Raw genomic sequence first — 8,830 nt, forward strand, 5'->3', positions numbered from 1 at the left:
TAGCTTCCTTTTTAAGCAGTGCTGTAGCCGTTTGCTTATATCCGCCTATTATACTCTAGAGGTAAGCTATTTAGACCTTTTAGAGTAGTTTAAGGAGCGATTTAGGGGGGCATTTCTTAGATTCTCCAATGGTCTAAATACTGGACCTATACGTTATGGTTAGCCGGATAACTGCTATATATAGTAGGCGTGACCTCTAGAAGTATAGACCCTATATAGAGTTAACGATCCTAGATAATATAATATACTATACTTAGCCCTTATGGGCCGCTTGCGCTATATATACGCTCTACCAGAGCTTACTATCTACCTATACTTCTAATACTTTTAGACTCTAAACTAGTTAACCCCTAAAGCCTTAAATGCGAATTATATATTAGAGATCTGTAGATTAGTTACATTTTCTTATAAAATGGATTAGCTGGTATTTCTCTAGTAAGAATTAGACTCTATATCGTCTTGCCTATTTTATATAGGTATTATAAGCTTTCTCTAGTATTCTACAATTCTTTACAGCTATTGGCCCGTATATAATTAGGTTTATATTATTAATAAAGCCTATTTCTTAGGTCGCCCCTTCTTTAAAGGAGTTAAGCAGGTTGCTTATAAAGAAAAGGAAGAGTATAGGCAAGAGGGGTAATCCTTATAGTATTCCTATTATAACTGTAATAGAAAGGCTTTAGTATCCGCTAAAGACTAATAATGTTTCTTTTTAACCTATAAACCCTTAAACAAATTATATAATCTATTCTAGGAAGCCTTTTACCCTAAAAATGTATAAGAGACGCTTATAGGGTATATTGTTATAGGCGCCACTAATATTTAGGCTGAGTATTAATACTACAAAGTCCTTTCGCATCGCCTATATAGATTTAATAGTGGCAGCGAGTAGCGTAAGTACTAATAGTATTAAGCGGTTCTTTCTTACCCCTATTTAGCTTTATAGTAGTAAGGTGTATTTCTTAGCCATATCTGCTATATGATCCGCTATTACCCTTTCTAAGATCTTACTAAGGGTATTCTCTAAGGCAATAGGGCGGTAACTCCCTAGAAATAAATAGTCTGCTTTACCTTCTTTATATAGGATAAATATTATTATAGCTCTTCTAAGTCTTAGGTAGTAGCCTATTATAAAGTATACTCTAGCTATATCCGCAAGCTAAGGTACTATTAGTAGTCTATAGGTCTTTAGGGCTTTATTTAGGATCCTATCTAGTCCTAGTGCTATATTGTTTAAAAAGCGGCTAATAGTTCTAGTTATTTCTTTAGTTATTATATCGCTGTTAACCCTTAGGCAAGTCACCGGTGCTTCACCTATAATATTATTAAGGTCTACTAAAGCTAGTTAAGGGAAAAATCTTTCTATAAGGATCTTTACCTTCTTATTATTATCGCTTATAGCCAGTAATTTACCTAGCCTTCGCAGGGGCGGAAGGTATAGGTCTTCTACTAGGCGTCCCGCCTTTTTCTTTACCTATTTTGCTATCCTCTAGAGACCTTTATTATAGGGGAGGCTTAGGTTAATAGTATGCTTATTTATAAACCGTCTCCAGCTATTCCTTACTTCTTTTTTTAGGGTATTCTTTAGCTGGTTTCTTATATCTTTATATTATCTCTTATCTTTAGAATTATGGCTACTTATATATTTTCTTCTTACTTATTATTAGCTAGTAATAAGAACCGCGTATTATATGGACTATACGTATTATGCGTAGGGGCCTAGTTTTAAGACCGGGCAGTGCTTTTCTAGCCTATTTTTAATTACTGCCTAAATCCTTTCTAGTCTTTAGTCGATTTCCTTAGGGGTAGCTAATAAGCCTCGCTTGTTTAGTATTAGGTAGATTTCTTCTAGGTCTTAAAGTTGTTATTTAACTATGCTAAGGAAGCTGTTTATCTTAAGCTTTCTTATTATATATCTTTTGCTATTAGGTTGCGCCTTAATATCCAGATCTAGCTATATTTAGATAGGGATATAGTCTAAAGCGAGTACCTATTCTTCTTTAGGGTTATACCTTTTAAGTCTCTAGTATAGGCCTTCGTCTATAAATATAAGGTTAATTATACTTCTAGCGGTACCTTATTGCCATATAATTACTCCTAGGGGGGTGGCTAGCTTAAGGCCCTAGGTATTTATAGCTTTTAGTAGGCACTTTACCTATTATTTAGCAGTAATATAAATACCCCCCTACTACGGGTGGTGGAGGTTTATATCTCCTAATAGGATAAACTCTGTGCCTTTAGTTTCTAGTAAGCTTATTACTAATATAATATTCTCTGTTTATAGGACCCCTTTAACCCTAGGGTTATATATATTAATAATCTATACTGGTCCCCTATATATCTAGATTATTATAACTATAATATTTAGGTTAACTGCCTGCTATAACTATAAGGATAGGCTAATAGCCTTACTAATTATAAAGCATATGTATATAGCTGCTTTTAGTTTATATAGGAGCTAGAATCCTTAGGGGCAGTATATTAATTATGTGTAGGCATTATAATACGGCTCTTATATAGTAAGGATATAGTATTTCTCTAGGTCTAGGCTGTCTAGTAAGGGCCTTACGAGACGGTAGTTTATATTGCCGTAGTTGTACTATATAATGGATAGGTGGCGGACCCCCGGCGAGGGTCCTTCGCCTCTTCTTTATTTCTTACTTCTTCTATTTCCACTTTCTCTAGGATATTTAAAACTTCTGTCTCTTATATCTGCACCCTAGTTACTACTTATTTTATATAGAGCTTTCCATTCCCATATCTTATATTCCTACTAGCGCTTCTATATCCAAATCTGTTATTATCTCTAGTTCTTCCCCTGTTCTTACTAGTTGGCTATATACCCTTTAAAAGTTAGCTATAAATGTTATATTTACCGCGTTAAGTCTAATTTTTAATTATCCTNGTNTTAAGCTTACTATAGCTGTNTATAAGGGTCTTCCTATAGGGCGTCCTCTCCCTTATATCCCCTATAACCCTTATATCCCTATACAGTCTGGTAATATCGCGCGGCGTCACTTCTAGCCCATTAAGGCTTAGGAGTGTTGCATTTTATATAAACTATATAACTAGTAATAATAATACCTAATTATTCTATATATAATTAATATAATGCCTTAGATACTATTTTAGTATCTAATTTAATCTTTTTATTTATCCGTCCGTCTATAAATAGTATATAATAAAAGTTACTACTTTAACTTCTTATTTCGCTAAGAATACCTCCTAAAATACTACTATAAATCTTAGGTCCCTATTTAATATAATTTTACTTAGTGCTTTATATCTTATAAATACTTCTTTAATATAGATTCTAGTAACATCTTTTACTAAGATTTCTTCTGTGCATACTATAAAGTAGCCCTATTTAGTTAACTTGTCTACTATTACTAAGATTATATTATACTCTTATCTAGTAATAGGATCTTTTAACTTTAATAGCTTAATAACAAAGTCCTATAATATAACCTTTTATAGTCTCTCTGGTATTTTAATAGGTTATAGCCCTCCATATAGCTTATGCCTTATTAGTTTATTCCTTTAGTAATTTAAATACTCCTTTATTACTTTTCTAGCTATACCCCAGATTCTATTAATAATATATTCTTTCTAAAGTTTTAACATTAAGCCTATTACTCTATTATACCCTTAAGTTATTCCTTTATAGAAATCTTCTATAAAATACTCTGCTATGCTCTTTAGAATATACTTCGCTTTTTAGTTCTTATATATATCTATCTATAGATCTTTTAGCTATACTTTTAAAATTCTTTATACCTAAAAGCTCTTTAGTGTTTTATAGACTCTTTTTAGTTTGTTATCCTCTTAGGTTAACGTAGGTAATAGGGTTATGACGGTCGGCATAGTTATGGCGGTGGGCCCCACCGCCTTCCTAATTAAGCTTACTGCCTACCTAGTTTAGAACTTCAAAATTCTGCCAGATGCCCATTTAAATGGTTTGGAACATCAAAACTGCGTATAGATAAAATTTGTTAACTATGCCGACTAATATAACCCTATTACCTACGTTATGCGATATATCTATCTTGCACGCCTCTATAAGCCGTTATGGAGGCCCTAATAGAGTTACAAGCTCTGCGTCTGCCTAGAGCCGTAGAGCTTTATAAGACCTCTACCGAACGAAGCTTAGGGGGAGACGTGCACGGAGCTCTGCACGGAGCTCTATAAAATCTCTACACGAACCTCCGTACGAAGCTCTATAAAGGCTCTGCTTAGAGTTCTACTTAAGGCTCCGCTTAAAGCTCTACTTAAAGCTCTACTTAAAGTCCTAATGTAGGTAATAGGGTTATAACTATCAGTATAGTTATAACAGTTCCTACTAAATTTTATTTATGCGCAGTTTTAATATTCCAAACGGGCATCTAGCAGAATTTTAAAGTTCTAAACCGTATATTAATTAGGCAGGCAGTAAGCCTAATTAGGAAGGCGGTAGGGCCCCACCGTTATAACTATACCGACCGTTATAACCCTATCACCTACGTTACTATTAGCTTAGGGTAATTATACCTAATTAATCTATCCTTATTTTTATATAGCATTACTCCTAATAGCTTTTTATTGTTCTATAGTTTAGCCTTTCTACTAAGTGCATCTACTCTTATATTCTTAGTCCCTTTAGTATACTAAATCTTAAAATAGTATTCTATAAGCATCTCTACCCATCTAACTTATCTATAATTAAGTTCTTTTATTATTAGGAACCCCGTTGGGTTCTTATAATCTATTTTAACTATAAATAGTTTTTTTATACCTTATAAGAATGCTCTCTATTCCTTTAGTATTGTAATTATACCTAATAACTCCTTATTATAGACGTTATAGTTTAACTCTAGTGGTGTTATCTTCCGACTATAATATGCTACTAAATGCTATGCGTCCTTATGCTTCTATAATAAATATACTTCTAGTATAAAGTTTAATACGTCTGTTTCTATAACCGTATCTAGTTTTAGTTAATAGATTTTAAGGATTAACTCCTAGGTAAATAACTCCTTAAGTTCCTTAAATAACTTCTTTTATTTATTTCCCTATACCTATAGTTCCTCTTTCTTTATAAGCCTAGTAAATAGTTTAATATTCTTTAACCACTATATTATAAACCTTCTATAGTAGTCACAAACCCCTAAAAATAACCTTAATTATGTTATATTCTCTAGTTCTTACTAACTCACTATAGCTTTAATCTTCTTTAGGTCTATACTAATATAACTTAGTTTAATAATAAATCCTATAAAATCGGTCTTCCTAGTAAAAAACTTATATTTCTTAATTGCTACTAATATCTATTCTTCTTATAGTCTCTTTAAGACCCATTTAACGTATTCTCCGTATTCTTCCTTAGTTATTAAGTAGATAATAATAATATTAAGGTATACTATAACAAACTCATTAAGGTATTCTCCTAATACACTATTAATTCGTTTCTAAAATATTACTAGTATATTTGTTAATCTAAATTATATAACTAATAGTTTATATAGTCCTTCTCTTAACCTAAAGGCTGCCTTTTATTTATTACCTTCCTTAATTCTAATCTAATAGTACGCCTATCTTAGGTTTATCTTTATAAAGATTTACGCATTATTTATCTAGTCCTAGGTTTCGCTAATTAAGGGTAAAAAATACCTATCCTTTTAAGTAATGCTATTTAACTGCCTATAGTTAATATATAGCCTAAGTTTTCCGTTCTTCTTTAGTATAAAAAATACTAGATAACCTATAGATAACTACAATAGTCTAATATATCCCTTTTATAAGTTCTCTTAAACAAACTCTTTAAGTGCTCTTAACTCCTCTTAAGTAAGCTTATATATTAGAAAAAACTTTAGACTTATTCCTAGTTTTAATTCTATCTTATAGTCCTATACTATATATTCTACTAGCTTTTTACTTTCTAGGCTCTATAGTTTCTTGCCATATTTATAGTATCTCTTTAGTATATAACTTAAGCCTTACTTAGTCTCTTTATATAATAATAATAATAATTTATTGCTAACGTCCAATTTGGATCCCTATTGGGCCCATACAGACTACTCCTTATATATATATAGGGAGAAAACTCTATTTAAGAAAACCCCGTAATCTATCTTCCCGCCTTTTAGGACTCGCCTATAAGGCGCCTACAAGTCACCGGTAGTACTTCTACTACCTTACTTTTTAACCTCCTTAGGAACCACTACTGCCGTAATAAGCCTACGGACGCGCTAGTATTGTAAACTTTACTCTACTACTATAGAGTTATTAGGGGGCGCCCGTTGCTCGCTCTCCTACCCTTTATTACTATTTCCTTTATAGCCCGGAACTGGTTTAGTACATTTTAGCTAATAAGCTACTAGGTAACCGCCTTAAGGCCTTTTTATATTAAGAGTAGTATCTTATAGTTCTCTATACTAGCTACTAAGAGCATTACTTCTTAGTTAGTGCGTAAGGGGCATAATAATATTATATATTTTAGTATTTATCTTAGCTAGCCACATTCGCATCTTAGGCTACCTACTAGGACACCCACCTAGTAGAGCCAGTCTTTTAGTCCTATTATTCCTGTTCTTAAGAGTATTACTATTATATTTTCTGCCTTTATTAGGCCTTCTTAGAGCTTTAAAGTATTTACCCCCTATAGCGTTAACCATGCTACGGCTTAGGTTCCTCTTACCTTAGTTAGCCTCTGTACCTTTAACTCCTATATACCTCTCTAGCATTAGTCTAGCCAGTATTATATTATAGTAGATAGTTTCCTAGCGTTCTTTTATGCTCTACTTTAGCTCCTTTCTCTCTTTTACTATTATTTTTACTAGCCTCTTATACGTTTCTCTTCCTCCTCTATATAGGCCTAGGCCCTAAAGCAGCGCTATTTTTTTCTACTTTCTTTACCTATTTCTCTAATATATCTTCCCTACTTTAGGGTTATTAGTTTATTCTCCTACAAGGCGCCCTAGGGTCCCTCTATAGTTTATTTAGGCGTGTCTTAATATACTTTATAATATTAAAGTTACGTTCCTTTTATGCCCTTTATATTATAGTAGCTTTAATATATAGTTATAGGGGGGGAATATTAGCTTCCTTCTTAAGCAGTGCTGTAGCCGTTTACTTATATCCGCCTATTATACTCTAAAGGTAAGCTATTTAGACCTTTTAGAGTAGTTTAAAGAGCGATTTAGGGGGGCCTTTCTTAGATTCTCTAATGGCCCAAATACTGGACCTATACATTATAGTTGGCCGGACAACTACTATATATAGTAGGCGTAACCTCTAGAAGCATAGACCCTATATAGAGTTAATAATCCTAGATAATATAATATACTATACTTAGCCCTTATAGGCCGCTTACACCGCATATACGCTTTACTAGAGCTTACTATTTACTTATACTTCTAATACTCTTAGGCTCTAAACTAGTTAACCCCTAAAGCCTTAGATGCGAATTATATGCTAGAGATCTACAGATTAATTGCGTTTTCTTATAAAATAGATTAGCTGGTATTTCTCTAGTGAGAATTAGATTCTATATCGTCTTGCCTATTTTATATAGGTATTATAAACTTTCTTTAGTGTTCTACAATTCTCTACGGCTATTGGCCCGTATATAATTAGGTTTATATTATTAATAAAGCCTATCCCCTAGGTTGCCCCTTCTTTAAAGGAGTTAAGCAGGTTACTTATAAAGAAAAGGAAGAGTATAGGCGAGAGGGGTAATCCTTATAGTATTCCTGTTGCAACTGTAATAGGGGGGCTTTAGTATCCGCTAAAGACTAATAATGTTTCTTTTTAACCTATAAACCCTTAAACAAATTGTATAATCTATTTTAGGAAGCCTTTTGCCCTAAGAATATATAAGAGACGCTTATAGGGTACGTTATTATAGGCGCCACTAATATCTAGGCTAAGCATTAATACTATAAAGTCCTTTCGCATCGCCTATGTAGATTTAATAGTAGCAGCGAGTAGCGTAAGTGCTAATAGTATTAAGCAGTTCTTTCTTGCCCCTATTTAGCTTTATAGTAGTAGGGCGTATTCCTTAGCCATATCTACTATATAATCCGCTATTACCCTTTCTAAGATCTTGCTAAGGGTATTCTCTAAGGCAATAGGGCGGTAGCTCCCTAGAAATAAGTAGTTTGCTTTACCTTCTTTATATAGAATAAATATTATTATAGCTCTTCCAAGTCTTAGGTAGTAGCCTATTATAAAATATACTCTAGCTATATCCGTAAGCTAAGGTGCTATTAGTAGTCTATAGGTCTTTAGGGCTTTATTTAAGATCCTATCTAATTCTAGTGCTATATTATTTAAAAGACGGCTAATAGTTCTGGTTATTTCTTTAGTTATTATATTGCTATTAACCCTTAGGCGAGTTACCGGTGCTTTACCTGTAATATTATTAAGGTCTACTAAAGCTAGTTAAGGGAAAAATCTTTCTATAAGGATCTTTGCCTTCTTATTATTATCGCTTATAGCCAGTAATTTACCTAGTCTTTATAGGGGCGGAAGGTATAGGTCTTCTACTAGGCGTCCTACCTTTTTCTTTACCTATTTCGCCATCCTCTAGAGACATTTATTGTAGGGGAGGCTTGGGTTAGTAGTATGCTTATTTATAAACCATCTCTAGCTATTCCTTACTTCTTTTTTTAGGGTATTCTTTAGCTAGTTTCTTATATCTTTATATTATCTCTTATCTTTAGGATTATAGCTGCTTATATATTTTCTTTTTATTTATTATTAGCTAGTAATAAGAACCGCGCATTATACGGACTATGCGTATTATATATAGGGGCCCGGTTTTAAGACTAGGCAGTGCTCTTTTAGCCTATTT

The sequence above is a fragment of the Cenococcum geophilum genome, assembly GCF_001692895.1.
Source record: "Cenococcum geophilum 1.58 unplaced genomic scaffold K441scaffold_49, whole genome shotgun sequence".
Classification (NCBI taxonomy): Eukaryota; Fungi; Ascomycota; class Dothideomycetes; order Gloniales; family Gloniaceae; genus Cenococcum; species Cenococcum geophilum.